This window comes from Capra hircus (assembly GCF_001704415.2).
Source record: "Capra hircus breed San Clemente chromosome X unlocalized genomic scaffold, ASM170441v1, whole genome shotgun sequence".
NCBI classification, from domain to species: Eukaryota; Metazoa; Chordata; class Mammalia; order Artiodactyla; family Bovidae; genus Capra; species Capra hircus.
In genome coordinates this window covers 12,054,982-12,077,099 of record NW_017189517.1, presented here as the reverse complement: position 1 = coordinate 12,077,099, position 22,118 = coordinate 12,054,982, and the positions used below count along the sequence as shown (strand labels likewise).

General features: G+C 41.8%; 1 protein-coding gene and 1 long non-coding RNA gene across 3 annotated transcripts in view; both read right to left on the bottom strand.

The window, feature by feature from the left end:
- HS6ST2 (heparan sulfate 6-O-sulfotransferase 2) overlaps positions 1 to 22,118 on the bottom strand; it is a 354,205-nt gene that overhangs the window by 310,397 nt on the left and 21,690 nt on the right. The gene's annotated exons all lie outside the window — the stretch shown is intronic.
- On the bottom strand, positions 1,389 to 7,962 carry LOC108634463. Its single transcript, XR_001917618.1, has 3 exons — positions 7,852 to 7,962; positions 7,204 to 7,206; positions 1,389 to 1,399 (listed from the first exon to the last, which is right to left on the bottom strand). It is a non-coding gene; the product is annotated as an uncharacterized LOC108634463 (long non-coding RNA).

Below are 22,118 nucleotides of genomic sequence, written 5' to 3'. Positions count from 1 at the left end.
AATACTACAAAGCTATAGTCACCAAGACAGAATGGTACTGGCACAAAAAAAAAAAAAAAGAAAGAAAGAAAGAAAGAAAGAAAGAAAGAAAGAAAAAATATAGACCAAAGGAACAAGACAGAAAGCCCAGAAATAAACCCATGCACCTATAGGTACCTTATTTTTGACAAAGCAGGCAAGAATATACAATGGGGAAAAGACAGCCGCCTCAATAAACGGTGCTGGGTAAACTGGACAGGTACATGTAAAAGAATGAAATTAGAACAATTCCTAATACCATACACAAAGATAAACTTGAAATGGATTAAAGACCTAACTGTAAGACCAGAAACTAGAAAACTCTTAGAAGAGAACATAGGCAGAACACTTGATGACATAAATCAAAGCAAGATCCTCTATGACCCACCCCCTAGAGTAATGGAAACAAAAATCAAAGTAAACAAGTGGGACCTGATTAAACTTAGAATCTTTTGCACAGTAAAGGAAACTGTAAGCAAGGTGAAAAGACAATCCTCAGAATGGGAGAAAATAACAGCAAATGAAACAACAGACAAAGGATTAATTTCTAAAATAAACAAGCAGCTCATATAACTCAATATCAGAAAAACAAACAACCCAATCAAAACGTGGGAAAAAGACCTAAACAGACATTTCTCCACAGAAGATGTACAGATGGCTAACAAACACCTGAAAAGATGCTCAACATCGCTCATTATTAGAGAAATGCAAACCAAAACCACAATGAGATATCACCTCATACCAGTCATGATGGCCATCATCAAAGCCTGCAAACAATAGATGCTGGAGAGGGTGTGGACAAAAGGGAAAGCTCCTGCACTGTTGGTTGGAAAGAAAATTGATACAGCCACTGTGGGAGACAGTATGGAGATTCCTTAAAAAACTAGGAATAAAAGTACCATATGACCCAGCAATCCCACTCCTAGCCATATACCCTAAAGAAACCAAAATTGAAAGAAACACATGTATCCCATTGTTCACAGCAGCACAATTTACAACAGCTAGAACATGGAAGCAACCTACATGTCACTGACAGAAAAATGCATGAAGAAGTTGTGGTACATATACACAATGGAATATTACACAGCCATAAAAAGGAACGCATTTGAGTCAGTTCTAATGTGGTGGATGAAGCTAGAACCGATCATACAGAGAGAAGTAAGTCAGAAAGAGAAAGATAAATATCATATTTTAACACATATATATATGGAAACTAGAAAAATGGTACTGAAGAATTCTTTTACAGGGCAGCAACGGAGAAACAGACATAGAGAATAGACTTATGGACATGGGGAGAGGGGAGGAAAAGGCGAGATGTATGGAAAGAGAAACATGGAAACTTAAATTATCATATGCAAAATAGATACCCAATGGGAATTTGCTGTATAACTCAGGAAACTCAAACAGAGGCTCTGTATCAACCTAGAGGGATAATATATGGAGAGAGATAGGAGGGAGGTGCAACAGGGAGGAGATATAAGTATACCTATGGGTGATTCATGTTCAGGTTGGACAGAAAGAAACAAAATTTACTAAAGCAATTATCCTTCAATTAAAACATAAACAAATTTTTAAAAAATAAAAAAAAGAAATCTAAAAAATTGTCACAGCAACGAGGAACCTAACAAGACATAATATGGAATGACTAAATTTAGTATAGTATCCTGGATGGATACTGGGACAGCAAAAGGACATTAGGTAAAAACCAAGGAAATCTGAAAATGTTCCAGAAAAATATCTATTTCTGCTTTATTGACTACGCCATAGCCTTCGACTGTGTGGGTCACAACAAACTGGAAAATTCTGAAAGAGATGGGAATACCAGGCCATCTGAATTGCCTCTTGAGAAATCTATATTCAGGTCAGGAAGCAACAGTTAGAACTGAACATGCAACAACGGGCTGGGTCCAAATCGGGAAATGAGTAAGTCAAGGCTGTATATTGTCATCCTGCTTCTTTAACTTATATGCGGAGTACCTCATGAAAAACGCTCCACTGGATGAAGCACAAGCTGGAAACAAGATTGGCGGTAGAAATATCAATAACTACAGATATGCAGATGACACCACCCTTATGGCAGAAAGTGAAGAACTAGACCCTCTTGATGAAATTGAAAGAGGAGAGAGAAAAAGTTGGCTTAAAGCTCAACATTCAGAAAACTAAGATCATGGCATCTGGTCCCATCCCTTCATGGCAAATAATGGGGAAACAGTGGAAATAGTGGCAGACTTTACTTTTGTGGCCGCCAAAATCACTGCAGATGGTGACAGAAGCCATGAAACTAAAAGACGCTTACTCCTTGGAAGGAAAGTTCTGACCAACCTACACAGCATATTAAAAAGCAGACATTACTTTGCTGACAAAGGTCCGCATAGTCAAGGCTGTGGTTTTCCAAGTACTCATGTATGGATCTGAGAGTTAGACTACAAAGAAAGCTAAGCGCCAAAGAATTGATGCTTTTAAACTGTGGTGTTGGAGAAGACTCTTGAGAGTCCCTTGGAAGGCAAGGAGATCCAACCAGTCCATCCTAAAGGAGATCAGTCCAGGGTGTTCATTGGAAAGACTGATGTTGAAGCTGAAACTCCAATAATTTGGCCACCTGATGAGAAGAACTGACTCATTTGAAAAGACTTGATGCTGGGAAAGACTGAGGGCAGGAGGAGAAGCTGACAACAGAGGATAAAATGGTTGGGTAGCATCATCGACTTGATGGACATGGGTTTGGGAAAACTCCCGGACTTGGTGATGGACAGGGAGGCCTGGTGTGCTGAAGTTCATGTGGTCACAAAGAGTCGTACACAAATGAGCGACTGAACTGAAGGAAATCTGATAATGTCCAGACTTTAGTTAATAATATTCTTTCAGTATGGATTCACTAAGTTGAACAAATGTTCAATACTAATGTACAATGGTAATAAAGGGAATTGGTTGTGGAGTATACGAAAATACTCTTCACAATTATTCTGCAAATCTAAAACTTCTAAACTGTTAAAAAAAAACACCAATTACTAGGTGATGAGACCTGGAAGATGACAGAATTAAGCACTGAATGGGGGTGGCCATGAGGAATGGTTTGGAGGGAACACTGGCTACCTAACTTCTACACCACAGGAATTGAGCCACACAAGATGAGGAAACATGGAAAGTCAAATTGGGAAGGCTCTTTAATGGGTGTTGAGGAAGCACTCCTTTTCTCAAACCAGAGCACCTGGACTCCTTTGCAGCCTCCCCTCCCCCATGGATGTTTCCAAGTGGCGCTCTGTGATGTCAACAATGTCAGGGCTACCATTGGCTGGAGAAATCTCCTGCTGACCAATCAAACTGCCAGCTGTGGCTCTTCATTGTCCTGGGAAGGTATATATAGGGACGCCAGGCGCCTTGGTGTAGGCCACTGTTGCTACAACATGGGAGGACTACTTGAGAAAGTGGAGGAGGAGTCGGAGTCGGAGGCAGAGGCGGAGGCGGAGTCGGAGTCGGAGTCGGAGTCGGAAATTGAGATAGATAACATCGATTTGGAGGGAGAAGCCTCAAGCTCCACAGAAAGGAAGAGAAATCATTCTGATCAGCCCAATGGCTTGGACAGTGAGACGGTCAGATTACCCTACTCATGTTCTTCCTCTTCGTCCCCCACCCGTGACTCACCCTGCCCTTGCCTGGAACAAAACACCTCCCCAATGCACACCCGTTCTCTCAAAGTTCTCCTTCCCACCCTCCTTCACTAATGTCTTTCTGGATGACTTTGTTTTCTTACCAGATACAAAACCTCATGGGGAAGGTAAACTCAACCCTTCAGCAGAATCCGGACAGGAATAAGAAAGGGAAGTCGACGATACTAGTCTTCTACTACCACCCGCAGAATAAAAAGAATGAAAACAGGCCAACGGCGGATGAAGAAACCCTGGAGGATTCTTCCGACACTTATGACAATTCTCCAAGTAAGCCCCTGTGCCCACCTGGAGCCCAAGATGCTGAGGCATCTACTGTAACTCGACGAAAAGCAAAGGCAGAATAGTCGTTTGTGCAGGGATCAAACATACAACGATGGTCCCCGCTGGACAGACCAAAGTACGCAGATGTTGATGATTAAAGTACCAACAAGCAGGAAAAAGATGTGTGTGTGTTTTTGATGGTGGAGAGGGGAGAAGGGGAAGGGTCTGGTGTGTGAGAAGGGAGGGAGGTGGCGTCCTTTCAGTTTAGGGCCCAGCCCAGCCAGTCCACACTGATGCAGACACTGGGAGTGAGGGCTGGGTGAAGACGGAGAACTGCAGACTGAAGGTGTCTGAGCACTGAGGATTTCTTCCTGAACACTTCATCCCACTGGTGAGAGGGAAAAGGACGTGGTATTTCTGTTTGTTTTGGGGGTCCAGCTGGAGAGAGGGGTGATGTAGGGGTGGTGGCTCTGTGTAATAACCAGATTCCACTTTAGATGTTTGACAATTGAGTTTTTACCTCTCATCAGTTTCTCTTCCTCTTCTGGCCCACATTTGGGCGAGCTGATAAAAAGAGCCGGGGAATAAGTGAATAAAGGAACATGAAATAGAAACAGATATACCTACCGTTAACCATTGGAATCATTGCCTTGCTATATTTCCCATAGTCAAAACATCCATTACTCCCAAATAGCCTCTAGTGCACCTGGATACCCTGACCCAAGGAGCACTAAAATTAAGTCTTTGTCCCCTATAGTCATCCTTCAAAATATGAGACCCGATGGACCTTTCCCCTTAGTTACAATCACACTTTTCACTTCACTTGTTTTTAAAAAGATTCAATCTCAATGAAAGCAGGGTCTTCACAGATTGAAACCCATTATACTGCTGCTGCTGCTACTAAGTCGCTTCAGTTGTGGCCGACTCTGTGCGACCCCAGAGATAGCAACCCACCAGGCTCCCCCGTCCCTGGGACTCTTCAGGCAAGAACACTGGAGTGGGTTGCCATTTCCTTCTCCAACGCAGGAAAGTGAAAAGTGAAAGCGAAGTCCCTCAGTCATGTCCGACTCTTAGCGACCCCATGGACTGCAGCCTACCAGGCTCCTCCGTCCATGGGATTTTCCAGGCAAGAGTACTGGAGGGGGGTGCCATCGCCTTCTCTGGAAACCCATTATAGGAGACCTAGTTAGAGAGAGTGTGGTTATCTCCACTCCTGCACTTAACAGACAAATTTTACTTGATCTTAAAGCTGTGAAACAAGAACAGGGCCTCCGTGTGAACTTGTACCCTTGGTGTCATGGCCCCACTCACTAGATGGCCATATTATTGAAAATACTGCTTCCACTGAATAACTGGTAAATACTTTTTAGTCATAGCAAAACATTTGGCTAGCATGCTGTTTCCACTGCCTATTTCAACAACTTCTCAGCTCCACTTAACCTTCACCTTCAAATGGAAATGATACACCTTTACCTGTCTACTCAATGGGGCCAGTGTCCACTCTTGCCATCTCACATAGTCTCTGAAGGCAACATTTTCACCAGCTCTGGGTTTTGTCAGGTACACAATTAGGACCTCACACAGATGACATCCTCCTTTGAGGAAATTCCTATGACACACACACTACACAGTCCCCCCACTTCAGTTAAGTTGCTGAAAACGCTTTGGTGCGTGCTGGACTCCTCCAGTCTTCACAGTGTTGAGAAGTAGCTTTTAGGCTTCTTACTACCCATAGTGTTAAAACAAGCCCAACATGTTTTAGACATTTACAGATTCTGGAGGAACCGTTTCCTCATATACACAGTATTTTGGGTCGGTAACTTGCAAAAAGGCTTGCCTTGAATGAGACGCCCCATGTCAAAAGTTTCTAGAATCTGCCTAAACTGCCATAGAACGGGCACTCCTATTAGCACCCCATGAGACTCTGTCACTGTGCAAGCTTGAGCAACTCTCTCTCATGGATCTTCGAGTTTCTGTACCATCAATGATGGCCGTTAGCCTCATGGGCTTCTGATACAAGGAACTGCCCACCTTGGCCCAAGGCTGTATGACCGTAGTGCAGCACATGTGGGTACATGCTGGACTGGCCTGGAAATATAGACTATCTCAGGTCTTGAACCTATGACCCTCCATATCCAGCTGCCCATTTGGCCTTTGACTACAGAAGCAGCACTCTGCAAGCTCAGCATAGCTAGGGAGGCCTCCTTGCTACAGGATCAGCTGAAACTGGGCCCTCTACATACCCTATCTTCAGGAGAGGGTACCTTCCCCTGTGCTCCGTCCCTTGTTAGATGCCACACTGCTACAAGAGTTCATCTCTTAGAACTCTTGGACACCTGGGGAGCCCTTGTGCATCCACACAGTGAAAACCAAAGGCAGATTGTTCACTGAACCACTGCCACTGCCACTATCACACTGGATGGAGCTTGCTAGAGAGCTGCTACTTGTCCTCTCTTCATCAGTATCTTCCTGAGAAAGGACAGGACCCAAAGGTCAGCTCAAAGGGCCAGTAGGAGGCATCTACCTCAGCACAGAATGTCTGTCTGGGCCAACACCTGGCCTCATCTTCATAGCTTCATAGATCTTTGAGCCACTGCCAATGTGCTGACTGTCTATTCTGGCCGAGTCAAACAGTTCTTCCCCAAGGTTGTCTCATTTAGGGTTAAGAACCCATGCAATCTCTTGCCTCCCGATAAATTATACCCAAAATGTAAATCAAGGTCACACATTTTCTGCACATATGAAAGCCACAGTACAATGTCTCACCATGGCACTCCTCATCCTCGTTGGAGTTCTACACAAGAAGAGAAACCCAGAGACTCACTTTGCTTTTCAGAACACAAAATACTGTCTCCTGAACAAGCATTTCAATGAAACAGTCACCATCTTTACTGCTCTCACGATGCAGGGGCCACAATGACTTCCATAAACAAGTACAAATTCAATGCATCATGGAATTCTTTAGTTATCAAACAAATATCATGGGTAAATTGTAATAGAGATTGCAGTATCTGATTTCTAACCTTCTCTTTCTACCTAATGAATCATTGCTGGAATACCTACCCCCTTTGCTCCAACCTCTTCCATGAGTCCTAAATGAACACCAACCCATATTTCTTCCTTCCCTGCAAACATAACATGCTGGGCTTAGTCAGACTTGTTTCATAGTTCTTCCTTTTGTTAAATGCAGCTTTGAGTTGTTCTTTCTTCAGAAATATCTGCTTGCATTTTTCAAGGCAGGTTCTCATTTTACTACTTCCTGATCAGGACTCTTCCAAAGTCTCTTGTTCCCTTGATGCTTCTACTTTCTCCTTTTGGTCTCTGATATTTGCCCTTCCTTCCACATTAGCATCATTTAAGACTCCAAGTAAGAAGCTGTTTAGCGGCTTCTCCAGATAATGAAATCAGACTAGAAGTATCCTTTTTCTTTGAAGCAATTGCTTTCCCTTCCACACCTAGCAGCTGACTGATGAAAGTGTCCTCATTCTTTACGGCTAAACTCAAATGGTGCTTCTGCTCTGAAGCCTCTCTGCCGTCAATGCCAGCAGAGTCCATTGCTCCTCTGGTCCTACAGATACTTATATAAAAGCAATTGCCAATTTGTCTTAGAAATTTTCAGGTACCTATTCATCTTCCCCAATATACAATATACAACAAGGACAAGCATATTTCATTCATCTCTGGAATCCCAAACCTGAACACATGAGAAACAGTATTATGGTCACTGCTGAAGGCAAGATTGATGAACTCCTGGAGGAGTGAATACTCAAGTCATTCTGCGTACACTAGATCATGTTCCCCGCTTTATAACGTGTGCTTTAGGAAGTGTTAAGCTTAAAATCATTTAACATATGTATTCTGAAAACACAAAAAACAAGAACCCTAAGCTCTAAAACCGAAAAACACTTTGGTGATATGCACACTGTTTACAACTATCTTTCTGTACATGTCTCTAAATAGACACTAAAAAGATGAAGACAATATTAAACCTAGTTTTCACTTCCTAATTTAGACCAAGAGCTTCCATAGCTATAAAATTCTTTTAGTATTTTAGAACAGTCAAGGAAAAACTGATAAACTAAACATTATGTTCATCTGAAGTAATAAATACATCAGACAAGGATAGGCTGAGAAGTTTACATGGGAATTTGTTGTATCCAATTACAGTAGTATAAGATTATCTGCTATCAGAGAAACTAGATCTATCTGGTATATCTGAAAATTCACACAGAAACTTTGGTATATATATTTTACATGAAAGGTGAATATCCAAATTAGTGGTGAAACGATGATCTGGTAATCTGCACTGGAATAACTGGTTCTCCATATGATGGTAAACAGTCAGCTCCCAGTCTGACTGTTGCTCAGATCATGAACTCCTTATTGCAAAATTCAGACTTAAATTGAAGAAAGCAAAAAAAAAAAAAAAAATTGAAGAAAGCAGGGAAAATGACTAGGGCTTTCAGGTCTGACATAAATCAAATCCTAATGATAATACAGTGGAAATGACAAATAAATTCAAGGGATTAGATCTGATAGACAAAGTGCCCTAAAGATCTATCTATGGAGGTTTGTGACATTGTACAGGAGGTGGTGATCAAGACCATCACCAAGAAAAAGAAATGCAAATAGGCCAAATGGTTGTCTGAGGAGGGCTTCCAAATAGCTGAGAAAAGAAGAGCAGCTAAAGGCAAAGGAGAAAAGGAAAGACAGACCATCTGAATGCAGAGCTCCAAAGAATAGCAAGGAGAGACAAGAAAGCCTTCCTAAGTGATCAGTGCAAAGAAACAGAGGAAACCAATAGAATGGGAAAGACTAAAGATCTCTTCAAGAAAATTAGACATATCAAGGGAACATTACATGAAAAGATGGGCTCAATAAAGGACAGAAAGTGTATGGACTGAACAGAACTAGAAGATACTAAGAAGAGGTGGCAAGAACACACAGAAAAACTATACAAAGAAGATCTTAATTACTCAGATAAGCACGATGGTGTGATCACTCGCCTAGATCCAGACATCCTGGAACGCAAAGTCAAGTGGGCCTCAGGAAGCATCACTATGAACAATGCTAGTGGTGGTGATGGAATTCCAGCTGAGCTAATCAAATCCTAAAAAATGATGCTGTGGAAGTGCTGCACTCAATATGCCAGCAAATTTCGAAGACTCAGTGGGGGCCACAGGACTGGAAAAGGTCAGTTTTCATTCCAATCCCAAAGAAAGGCAATGCCAAGGAATGTTCAAACTACTGCTCAACTGCATTCATCTCACATGCTAGCAAAGTAATGCTCAAAATTCGCCAACCTAGGCTTCAGCAGTATATGAACCGACAATTTCCAGATGTGCAAATGGATTTAGAAAAGCAAGAGGAATCAGATATTAAATTGCCAACATCTGTTGGAACATCAAAAAAGAGAGTTCCAAAAAAACATTTCGTTCCGCTTTATTGACTATGGCAAAGCCTTTGACTGTGTGGATCACAAGAAACTGTGGAAAATTCTGAAAGAGATGGGAATACCAGACCACCTTGCCTGCCTCCTGAGAAATCTGTATGCAGGTCAAGAAGCACAGAAAGAACTGAACATGGACCAACAGATTGGTTCAAAATTGGAAAAGGGTACGTCAAGGTTATATATTTTCACCCTGTTTATTTAACATATACGCAGAGTACATCCTATGAAAGGCCGGGCTGGATAAAGCACAAGCTGGAATCAGATTGCCAGGAGAAATATCAATAACCTCAAATATGCAGATGACACCACCCTTATGGCAGAAAGTGAAGAGGAAGTAAAAAGCCTCTTGATGGAATGGAAAGAGGAGAGTGAAAAAGTTGGCTTAAAACTCAACATTCTTAAAACAAAGAACATAAGATCCGGTCCCATTACTGCATAGCAAATAGGTGGGAAAACAATGGAAATAGTGAGAGACTTTATTTTCTTGGGCTCCAAAATCATTGCAGATGGTGACTGCATTCATGAAATTAAAAGACGCTTCCTCCTTAGAAGAAAACCTATGACCAACCTAGACTGCACATGAAAAAGCAGAGACATTACTTTGCTGACAAAGGTGAGTCTAATCAAAGCTGTGATTTTTCCAGGAGTCACGGATGGATGTGAGAGTCATACCATAAAGCTAAGCGCTGAAGAATTGAGGCTTTTGAAGTGTGGTGTTGGAGAAGACTCTTGAGAGTCCCATGGACTGCAAGGAGATCAAACCAGCCAATCCTAAAGGAAATCAGTCCTGAATATTCATTGGAAGGACTGATGCTGAAGACGAAGCTCCATTACTTTGGCCACTTGAGGTGAAGAACCAACTCACTGGAAAAGACCCTGATGCTGAGAAAGATCGAAGGCAGGAGACGGAGACGACAGGGGTTGAGATGGTTGGATGGCATCACTGACTCAATGGACATGAGTTTGAGCAAGCTCCAGGAGATGGTGAAGGACAGGCAAGGCTGGTGTGCTGCAGTCCATGGGGTCGCAGAGTTGGACATGAATGAGCGACTGAACAACAAATCTAGTGACAAGCAGTTTAACTGAAAACAATGTAAGAAGCTGAGTTATAATGGTTGTGAGAGTTCACAACTGTGCGAACCACCTTGCATTTACATTACACATTTCTATAAAAGACCCTGACCACATCTCTTCCCCTACTTACCTACATCTGATAGGAAAGTCCAGGTATTCTCTTCTCTGGGCCAAAAGGAAGTTCAGATGATCCAAGCCCTGACCTATATGCAGAACTCTCCAGCTTTATCCCCTTTTACCACCACAAGCCCAAGCCAGTCTCCTTCCCCTGCTCTATTCAGCTATTCTTCAACCATCTTGAGAGCTTGCTCTGCTCTCCCCAGAAAAACTCATTATGTGAGTGATGAATGTTTCCAGACTCTCTGGGAGTATGTGTTATCAGTTGGTTTCCATATCCAAAGCGAACTGCCATTGAGGGATCCATCCTCTCTCTGTGGAGTGATGGCAGCAACTGGCCCCAAGAGCAGGATGCTGAGATGCTATCCCTTACCGCCTGGGGTCTCTTCTCTCTTCTTTGGCTTTCGAACTGGCTCTGCTGTAGCTGCAGAACATGCACTGTGAGCTACTGCCGTCTGGCTAGGTTGTGCTTTCACCTGGCTTCTTTGTGCTGCATTTGTGAGCTCCTGGTAAAGCTTTGACCCACGTAAATCAGTTTAGACAGCTGGCATATAGTGAAAGGATTATTACATTGGGACCCTCCTTAAAGCAGTTCTGAATTCTCTGTCTCAACCTGGACTTATGTGTGAGTCTCAGGTTGAATCATGTGTATGGATTCCAAACTAATCCGTGACTGATACTAACCTCAAAGAAACAAGCCTTATCATTTGAACACTGGTTGTGTCTCCGCCATGTGTTGGCCCCCTTTCTCTATAGAACTCAGGAGAAAAATGATAGTCTATTCAATAGACGGGGCAGTCACTCATATAGTGGAGATCAGTTACTGTGTGGGCTGCTGAAGTCATACCTCTGAAAGTAAATGCGTGTGTGTGTTTATGTGTTGTGGTCAGTCATGTCTGATTCCTTGAGACCCCATGAACTATAGCCAGCCATGGTCCTCTCTCCATAGGATTTCCCAGGCAAGAATACTGGAGTGGGTTGCCACTGCCCCCTCTACGAAATCCAACCTGCGTCTCCTGCATCTGCGGCAGTTGCAGGTGGATTCATAAGTACTTTACAAAATGCTCCTGCTGCTTCCACCTGTGCCTGTTAAATACAAATGACCTTGATCCTCTGGGATCTAGAGAGGAACTTCTGTGTCACCTCTGTGACAAAGCCAAGAGAATAATTCAACCATTGCCATGGGGAAGTCCACAACAATGATAGTACTATCTTGATTTGAGGTTCTCTGGAAGAAGAAACTTATAAAAACTTTTCACGAGAAGATCAATAACAAGTCAGAATCTAATGCAAAAATGAACGCAAAACTCCAAATTGTCAAGGTCCTCAGAAACAAGAAATCTCAGATGGGAGAACAAGATGGCGCAGGAGTAGGTGGATGTGGAGTACATCTCTCTCCGTGGATACATCAAGAATACACTTTCAGACACAGAATTGCCCGCAGAACACCAGCTGAGCGCAGAAAGGAGTACCTGACCAGCGGAAAAGAACATGTAGAATCACATAAAACTTGGTAGGACAAAGGAACAAGGGGGAGAAACAGGACTGTCAGTAGGACTGGACCTGTCATCGGTGCGTGGGGGAACTGAAGCAGAGGTCCAATCCCCACATCACGGCAACTGTCTGAGTTAGAGGAGAAAGATGTAAGGCTGAGACGGAAACGGCTGGTCTTTGGCAGCCTAAATGGAATGAGAACAGTCCTCGCTGCAGCCATACATACCCCAGATAGGGATGTAGGTGCCCTGGAAGGCACAGCACCTGAGAGCTGGAGTTTAGAGATTGTGGAGCAATCCCAGCACGAGGGCTGCTGTTGACTGTGGAAAGACAGATCAAACAGGCAAAAAAAAAAAGTCTTGCATCTATGCAAGCAGGGTCACTTCGGTTGTGTCCAACTCTGCGACCCTGTGGACTGTGGCCTGCAGGCTTCTCTGTCAGCGGGGTTCTTCACACAAGAATCCTAGAGCGTATTGGCCAATACTGGCTGCCATACTCTTCTAGAGCGCTAGATTTCTGCTGCCCTAGCTGCCAACTCCCCTGAATACCTGGTGCTGCCAGAACCCCTGTGACCAAGGAACTGTACCACCTCCGTACCTGGCCCTCACTGGGGAAAACCCAAGTCCTCCAGGGCAGACTCAGGAGCAAACCCCAGGGGACGACCCACGTACAGAGGTTGAAATAAAACCACAATTGAAACCCAGGGGCAGTGTGGCACAGGAAGAAGACTCAAAACCTTCCCACCAGCTGTGCACAATCTGTACACAAGATTAAATCGACACAATCAACTAGGCAGACTCTGTGTCTATGGAATATATAAAAGGACAGTGAGAGCTCCCACAAAAGAAAACGCACTAGTTCTGATTGCTGTGGACATTGGAGGCCAGAATACACAGGAGTAGGACCAGGTTGGAATCTGAGCTGCCCCCACAACAGGTCCAGAGACCAGCACCGTGTTGGAGGGCATCTTAGGAAGGTAAGATGGATTGTGACTCCCAACAAAGGAAAGAACTCTAATAGCAGTGACTCAAGAAAGCTATTTCTTATTCTTATGTTTTGACTTGCCAGTGTTCTTGCCTGGAGAATCCCAGGGACGAGGGAGCCTTGTGGGCTGCCGTCTATGGGGTCGCACAAAGTTGGACACGACTGAAGCGACTTAGCAGCAGCAGCAGCATAGATTCTTTGGGATTTTTTCTTTTTTTCCAACTTCATTTTTCCCCCTCTGTTGTAGATGTTGATTTTATTGGCACTATGAAATCTAATTAAGCTTTTGAGTTTTATTTTTTTCAGTCACATTTTTTATTGTTGTTATAAACCTCTGCCTCTAGGCTGGGCTTTTGCAGTTCTGTGGAGTTTTCTTTTTCCTTTCTTTCTTCTTCCTTTTTTCATCTTTTCTCTTTCTCTTATTTTTAATTTTTTAAAACTTATCATTATTTTTTCTACATTTATTCCTTTGTGTGCTTTTCCTACTGTTCTCTTACCCTAGGAGTTAATCTTTAGTGTCTATAAACCTTCTTTATCTACCTCTATTGAACTTTGCAAGTCTATTCTTTCTTTCTTTTCCTCTCAATAAATTTTTGTGGTTTTGTTTCTATTGTTTTATTCCCCACTTGGCAACTTGCTTTAGTTTTGTTTTCCAGTTTGTGCTTTAGTTAGCTTTGTTCTTAACTGGCAAATAAAATTTTTGATTTCCTTTGTTCGCCTGGTCAAACTACTGTACTTAATTTTTCTTCAACTGTTCTGATGTTGCTTATGGGTATATATGTATATGGGTGTATTTCATTATTTTATTTATTAATTTCCTGATTTTGTAACTTCCATTTCTCTGGGGCTCATCTTTGGTTGCTTATTTTTGGGTATTTGTTTTAATTTCACCTAATGCCATAACAAACCACTTGTGGAATCTTCATATCTGACAAGAGATTAAGTCCTGAGTCTTTGGAGTGGAAGCACTGATTCCAAGACTGTAGATGACCAGACAACTAACCCTGCTGCTGCTGCTGCTGCTGCTGCTGCTAAGTCGCTTCAGTCGTGTCCGACTCTGTGTGACCCCATAGAGGGCAGCCCACCAGGCTCCCCCGTCCCTGGGATTCTCCAGGCAAGAACACTGGAGTGGGTTGCCATTTCCTTCTCCAATGCATGAAAGTGAAAAGTGAAAGGGAAGTCACTCAGTCATGTCCAACTCCTAGCGACCCCATGGATTGCAGCCGACCAGGCCCCTCTATCCCTAGGGAGTATAAAATAGTAAGAAGTTCCAGAAAGGAAACCACTTGAATATAAGACCTGGCATCACCCAACCATCAAGAGCACCGGACAATCAGGAAAAAGATGTGTATGTATCTGTTTTTTTTGATGAGGAGGAGGGAAGGAAGAGAAGGGTCCGGTGTGTGAGAGGGAGGGAGGTGGGATCCTTTCAGTTTAGGGCCCAGACCAGCAAGTCCATACTGACTCAGACACTGGGAGTGAGGACTGGGTGAAGACAGAACTGCAGACTGAAGATTCCTGAGCACTGAGGATTTCTTCCTGAAGAAATCACACTTCATCCCACCAGTGAGAAGGAAAAGGACTTGGTGTTTCTGTGTGTTTCAGAGGTCCCATCTGGGAAGAAGGGTGATGTAGGGGTGGTGGCTCTGTGTAATAATCAGATTCCACTTTAGATGTTTGACAATTGAGTTTTTACCTCTCATCACTTTCTGTTCCTCTTCTGGCCCACATTTGGGCAAGCTGATAAAAAGAGGCAGGGAATAAAGAAACATGAAATAGAAACAGATATACCTAACCTTAACCACTGGAATTATTGCCTTGCCTACATTTCCCATAGCCAAAACCTCCATTACCCCAAATAGCCTCTAGTGCACGTGGATAATCTAACTCAATGAGTAATCAAATCAAGTCCTTGCCCCTATAATATGAGACCCTAATGGACCTTTTCCCTTAGCTGCGATCACACTTTTCACCTCAGTTGTTTTTAAAAAGATTCAATCTCAATGAAAGCAGGGTCTTCACAGATTGAAACCCATTATAGGAAACCTACTTAGCAAGGTGTGATTATCCCAACTTCTGCTGCACTTAACAAATTTTACCTGATCTTAAAGCTGTAAAACAAGAACAGGGCCTCGGTGTGAACTTGCACCCTTGGTGTCATGGCCCCACTCACTAGGGCTCCGTGTATTTTGTTGATAATACTGCTTCCAACGAATACCTGGTAAATACTTTTCAGTCATAGCAAAACATTTGGCTAGCATGCTGTTTTCACTGCCTATTTCAACAACCTCTCAGCTCCACTTAACCTTCAGCTTCAAGGGGAAATGATACACCCTCACCTGTCTACTCAATGCGGCCAGTGTCCACACCTGCCATCTCACACAGTCTTTGAAGGGAATATTTTCACCAGCTCTAGCTTTTTCCAGGTACACAATTAGGACCTCACACTGATGACATCCTCCTTTGAGCAGATTCCTATGACACACATGCTACACAATCCCACCACTTCAGGTAAGTTCCTGAAAATCCTTTGGCAAGTGGAGGACTGCCCCGATCTTCACAGTGTCCAGAAACAGCTTTTAGGCTTCTTAGTATGCATACCCATACTTAAAACAAGCCCAACATGTTTTAGACATTTTTACTTTCTGGAGGCAGCATTTCCTCGTATACACAGTTTTTTTGCCTAGTAACTTCCAAATAGGCCTGCCTTGAATGAGAGTCCCTGTTTCAAAGATTTTAGAATCTGCCTGAATTGCCATAGAACAGGTACTCCTATTAGGGTCCGCTGAAACTCCTTCACTTTGCAAGCTTTAGCAACCCTCTCTCATGTATCTTGGAGTCCCTGTACTGTCAACAATGGCTGTTAGTTTCATGGGCTTCTGATACAAGGAACTGCCCACCTAGGCCCAATGCTGTATGACCATTGTATAGCAATTTGGGGGTCTATGCTGGACTTGCCTGGAAATATAGACTATCTCAGGTCTTGAACCTATGACCCTCCATATCCAGCTGCCCATTTGGCCTTTGATTATGCAGTAGCACTCTGCAAGCTCAGCATAGCCAGTGAGGCCTCCTTGCTACAGGATGGAGCTGAACCTGGGCCTTCTACATACCCTATCTTCAGGAGAGGGTAACTTCCCCTGTGCTCAGCTCCCTATCAGATGCCACACTGCTACAAGAGTTCATCTGTTAGAACTCTTGGATACACAGGGAGCCTATTAGGATCAATACAGCAAAAACCAAAGGGAGTTCATTCACTTAATCAATGCTATCGTCACTATCACACTTGATGGAGCTTGCTTGACAGTTACTACTTTTCATCTCTTCATCAGAATGTTCCTGATAAAGGACAGGACCCAAAGGTCAGCTCAAATGGCCAAAACTTCAGGTAGCTGTCTTAGCACACAATATCTGGGCCAACAACTGGCCTCATTCTTACACCTTTATAGATCTCTGGGCCACTGCCAATATGTTGACCGTCTGTTCTGACCAAGTCAAACAATTCCTATCCAAGATTGTCTCTTTTAGGGTAAAGAACTCACAGAGTCTCTTGCATCCTGAGAGATTATACCCAAAATATAAATCAAGGTCACATATTTTCTACACATATTAAAGTCATAATACAATGTCTCACTATGGCACTCCTTATCCTCTTTGGAGTTCTACACATTGAACAAAACCTAGGCACTCATTTTGCTATGCAGAATACACAATAGTAACTCTTGAACAAGATATTCAATGGGACACTAACCTGCTTTACTGGTCTCTTGCTGCAGTTGCCAAAATGTTTTCCATAAACAAGTCTGAATTAAATTAACTATTCAATTCTTTAGCTGTCAAACAAACATCACGGGTAAATTGTAATAGAGATTGATCCCATTGTTTATTCAATTTTATTGTTATAATGGACAAATTAAAATTGCATATATTTAAGGTATAGAACTTGATATTTTAATTGTCTATATCCATACCTACATCTATCGAGTTACAAAATCACAATCATCTAATTACCCATCACCTCACAGCTACTATTTCTCTTTTTTTTGGCCTAACTCTATTTTTGATGCATTACTCATTATGTGAGTAGCAATCATTTTCATATCAAATTATCAATGGCATTTTTCACAGAACTAGAACAAAAATTTCACAATTCATATGGAAACACAAAAGACCCCAGATAGCCAAAGCATTCTTGGGAAAGAAGAATGGAGCTGGATGAATCAACCTTCCTGACTTCAGATAACACTACAAAGCTACAGTCATCAAGATAGAGTGGTACTGGCACAAAAACAGAAATATAAACCAGTGGAATGAGGTGGAAAGTCCAGAAATAAACCCATGTAACTATGGGTACCTTATTTTTGACAAAGCAGGCAAGAATATACAATGGGGCAAAGACAGCCTCTTCAATAAATGGTGCTGGGAAAACTGGACAGCTACATGTAAAAGAATAAAATTAGAACACTTCCTAACACCATACACAAGGATAAACTCAAAATGGATTAAAGACCTAAATGTAAGACCAGAAACTATAAACTCTTGGAGGAAAACATAGGCAGAACATTTGATGACATAAATCAAAGCAAGATCTTCTATGGCCCACTTCCTAGGGTGATAAATAAAAACCAAAGTAAACAAATGGGACCTGATTAAACTTAAAAGCTTTTGCATAGCAAAGGAAACTATAAGCAAGGTGAAAAGACAACCCTCAGAATGGAAGAAAATAATAGCAAATGAAACAACTGACAAAGGATTAATTTCCAAAATATACAAGCAGCTGATACAATTCAATACCAGAAAAGCAAACAATCCAAACAAAAAACTGGGGAAAAGACCTAAACTGACATTTCTCCAAAGAAGACATACAGATGGCTAACAAATACCTGAAAAGATGCTCAACATTGCTCATTATTAGAGAAATGCAAATCAAAACTACAATGAGATATCACCTCACGCCGGTCAGAATGGCCCTCATCAAAAGGTCTACAAATAATAAATGCTGGAAAGGGTGTGCAGAAAAGGGAACACTCTTGCACTACTGTGGGAATGTAAATTGATACAGCCACTATGGAAGACGGTATGGCGATTCCTTTAAAAACTAGGAATAAAAGCACCATATGACCCAGCAATCCCACTCCTAGGCATATACCCTGAGGAAACCAAAATTGAAAGAGACACATGTATACCATTGTTCACTGAAGCACTATTTATAATAGCTAGAACATGGAAGCAACCTAGGTCCATTGACAGATGAATGGATAAAGAAGTTATCATGTATATTCACGATGAAATATTACTTAGTCATAAAAAGGAACACATCTGAGTCCGTTCTAATGAGGTGGATGAATCTAGAACCTATTATACAGAGTGAAGTGAGTCAGAAAGAGAAAGATAAATACCGTATTCTAACACATATATACGGAATCTAGAAAAATGGTACTGAAGAACTTATTCACAGGGCAACAATGGAGAAGCAGATATAGAGAATAGACTTATGGACATAGGAAGAGAGGAGGAAAGGGTGAGATGTATGGAAAGAGTAACATGGAAACTTACATTCAGTTCAGTTCAGTTCACTCAGTTGTATCCGACTCTTTGGGACCCCATGAATCACAGCACGCCAGGCCTCCCTGTCCATCACGAGCTCCCGGAGTTCACTCAGACTCACGTCCATCGAGTCAGTGATGCCATCCAGCCATCTCATCCTCGGTCGTCCCCTTCTCCTCCTGCCCACAATCCCTCCCAGCATCAGAGTCTTTTCCAATGAGTCAATTCTTTGCATGAGGTGGCCAAAGTACTGGAGTTTCAACTTTAGCATCATTCCTTCCAAAGAAATCCCAGGGCTGATCTCCTTCAGAATGCACTGGTTGGATCTCCTTGCAGTCCAAGGGACTCTCAAGAGTCTTCTCCAACACCACAGTTCAAACACATCAATTCTTCGGCGCTCAGCCTTCTTCACAGTCCAACTCTCACATCCATACATGACCACAGGAAAAGCCATAGCCTTGACTAGAAGGACCTTAGTTGGCAAAGTATGTCTCTGCTTTTGAATGTACTGTCTAGGTTGGTCATAACTTTTCTTCCAAGGAGTAAACGTCTTTTGATTTCATGGCTGCAGTCACCATCTGCAGTGATTTTGGAGCCCCCCAAAATAAAGTTTGACACTGTTTCCACTGTTTCCCCATCTATTTCCCATGAAGTGATGGGACCAGGTGCCACGATCTTAGTTTTCTGAATGTTGAGCTATAAGCCAACTTTTTCACTCTCCTCTTTCACTTTCATCAAGAGGCTTTTTAGCTCCTCTTCACTTTCTGCCATAAGGGTGCTGTCATCTGCATATTTGAGGTTATTGATATTTCTCCTGGCAATCTTGATTCCAGCTTGTGTTTCTTCCAGCCCAGCGTTTTTCATGATGTACTGTGCATATAAGTTAAATAAGCAGGGTGACAATATACAGCCTTGACATACTCCTTTTCTTATTTGGAAACAGTCTGTTGTTCCTTGTCCGGTTCTAACTGTTGCTTCCTGACCTGCATACAGATTTCTCAAGAGGCAGGTCAGGTGGTCTGGTATTCCCATCTCTTTCAGAATTTTCCACAGTTTATTGTGATCCACACAGTCAAAGGCTTTGGCATAGTCAATAAAGCAGAAATAGATGTTTTTCTGGAACTCTCTTGCTTTTTCCATGATCCAGCAGATGTTGGCAATTTGATCTCTGGTTCCTCTGCCTTTTCTAAAACGAGCTTGAACATCTGGAAGTTCACAGTTCACGTATTGCTGAAGCCTGGCTTGGAGAATTTTGAACATTACCTTACTAGCATGTGAGATGAGTGCAATTGTGTGGTAGTTTGAGCATTCTTTGGCATTGCCTTTCTTTGGGATTAGAATGAAAACTGACCTTTTCCAGTCCTGTGGCCACTGCTGAGTTTTCCAAATTTGCTGGCATATTGAGTGCAGCACTTTCACAGCATCATCTTTCAGGATTTGAAACAGCTCAACTGGAATTCCATCACCTTCATATGTAAAATAGTTAGCCAATGGGAATTTGAGGAAACTCAAACAGGGGCTGCGTATCAACCTAGATGGGTGGGGTGGGGTGGAGAGGGAGATGGGAGGGAGTTTCAAAAAGGAGGGGAAATATGTATACCTATGGAGAAGGAAATGGCAACCCACTCCAGTGCCCTTGCCTAGAGAATCCCAGGGACGGGGGAGCCTGGTGGGCTGCCGTCTATGGGGTCACACAGAGTCGGACACAACTGAAGCAACTTAGTAGCAGCAGCAGCAGAATGGATGCTTCATGTAGAGGTTTGACAGAAAACAGCTAAATTCTGTAAAGCAATTATCCTTCAATAAAAAATAATTAATTTTTAAAAAAAGAATGAAGGGACAGTAATACCATCCTTTTAAAATAAAATAGATTATAATGGAATACCATGAACAATAGTACATCAACAAACTGAATAATTTAGACAAAACTGACAAATTCCTAGAAAGACACAAACTGTTAAAATTACTCAAAAAGTAAAAGAATATCTAAATCCAACTATATAAAAAAGTAGTCACTGAATAAATAATTTAACAGCTTACCACAAAGAAAATCCCAGGCCAAAAGGTTTTCTCTAGTGAATTCTACCAAAATATTAATACCAAGTTTCACAAAGTCAAAGAACAGAAGAGACAAGGACATTTAACATCGTATGAGGTATTGCTGCTGCTGTTGTTTAGTCACTAAGCCATATCTGACTCTCTGTGACCTCATGGACTGCAGCACACCAGGCTTCCTTGTCCTCCACTATCTCCCGGAGTTTGCTCAAACGCATGTCCATTGAGACAGTGATGCTATCTAACCATCTTATCCAAGAGCCAACTCATTGGAAAAGCCTCTGATGCTGGGAAAGATTGAAGGCAAAAGGAGAAGGGGGAGGCAGAGGATGAGATGGTTAAGAGGTAAGTATTACCCTGATACTGCTGCATAGACCAATAATAACTTTAAGAAACAGAGATGCAAAAATTCTCAAGGAAACACTAGAAAAGCCAATTCAGAAATATATAAAAAGGACTGTACACCATGACAAAATGGGATTTATCCCCAGAATGCAAAGTTGGCTTAACATCCAAGAGTTAGTTAATATAAAACACCATACCAAAAAAATAAAAGGGGAAAATACATGATTATCACAATAGAGAGAGAAAAATCATTTGACAAAATCTATCACCCATTCATTGATACAAAGAAAATAATAAACACTAAATCAAGCTGGGAATGAGAGTGAACATCTTCAATCTGATAAAAGGCATCTAGGGAAAATCCCAGACATAACATCATGTTTAATGATGAAAGGCTGAATGCTTTCCCCTACAAGATTGGAAACAAGGAAGTCCATTCTAGCTGCTTCAGTTGCATAGTACTGGAGATTCTTGCCAGGGAATTTAGGCATAAATAAATAAAATGCATCCACACTGGATAGGAAGAAGTAAAAGTGCTTATTTACAGATGACATAATCTTGTATATAGAAAATCTTAAGGAATCTACAAAAATGAGTTCAGTAAGAATGCAGGATAGAAGATCAATATTTAAAAAGTCAACAGTCTTTCTATAAGTAGCAATGAACAATGCAAAAATAAAATTAAAAAACAATTATATTTAAAATATCAAAAAGCAAAATATTATGCGTAAATTTTTTAAAGTAGTATAAAACTTATAATCCAAAAACTGACAAAATATTATTGAAAGAAATTAAAGAACATACAAATTAATGGAAAGACAGCCCAAGTTCATGGATTTAAAAACTTAATATTGTTCAGATGGTAATATTCCCCCAAACTGATCTACAGATTCAACATAATCCGTAACAAAATCTTGGCTGGTTTCTTTGGAGATATTGATAAGCTAATTTTGAAATTCACATTGAAAGTCTAAGTACCCAGAATAGCCAAAACATTCTAGAGAAAGAAGAAAAAAACTGAGGATTCACACTACCTGCTTTCAAAACTAACTACAAAGCAACAGCCGTCAAAGACCATGTGGTGTTTCATAAAGATAGCTATC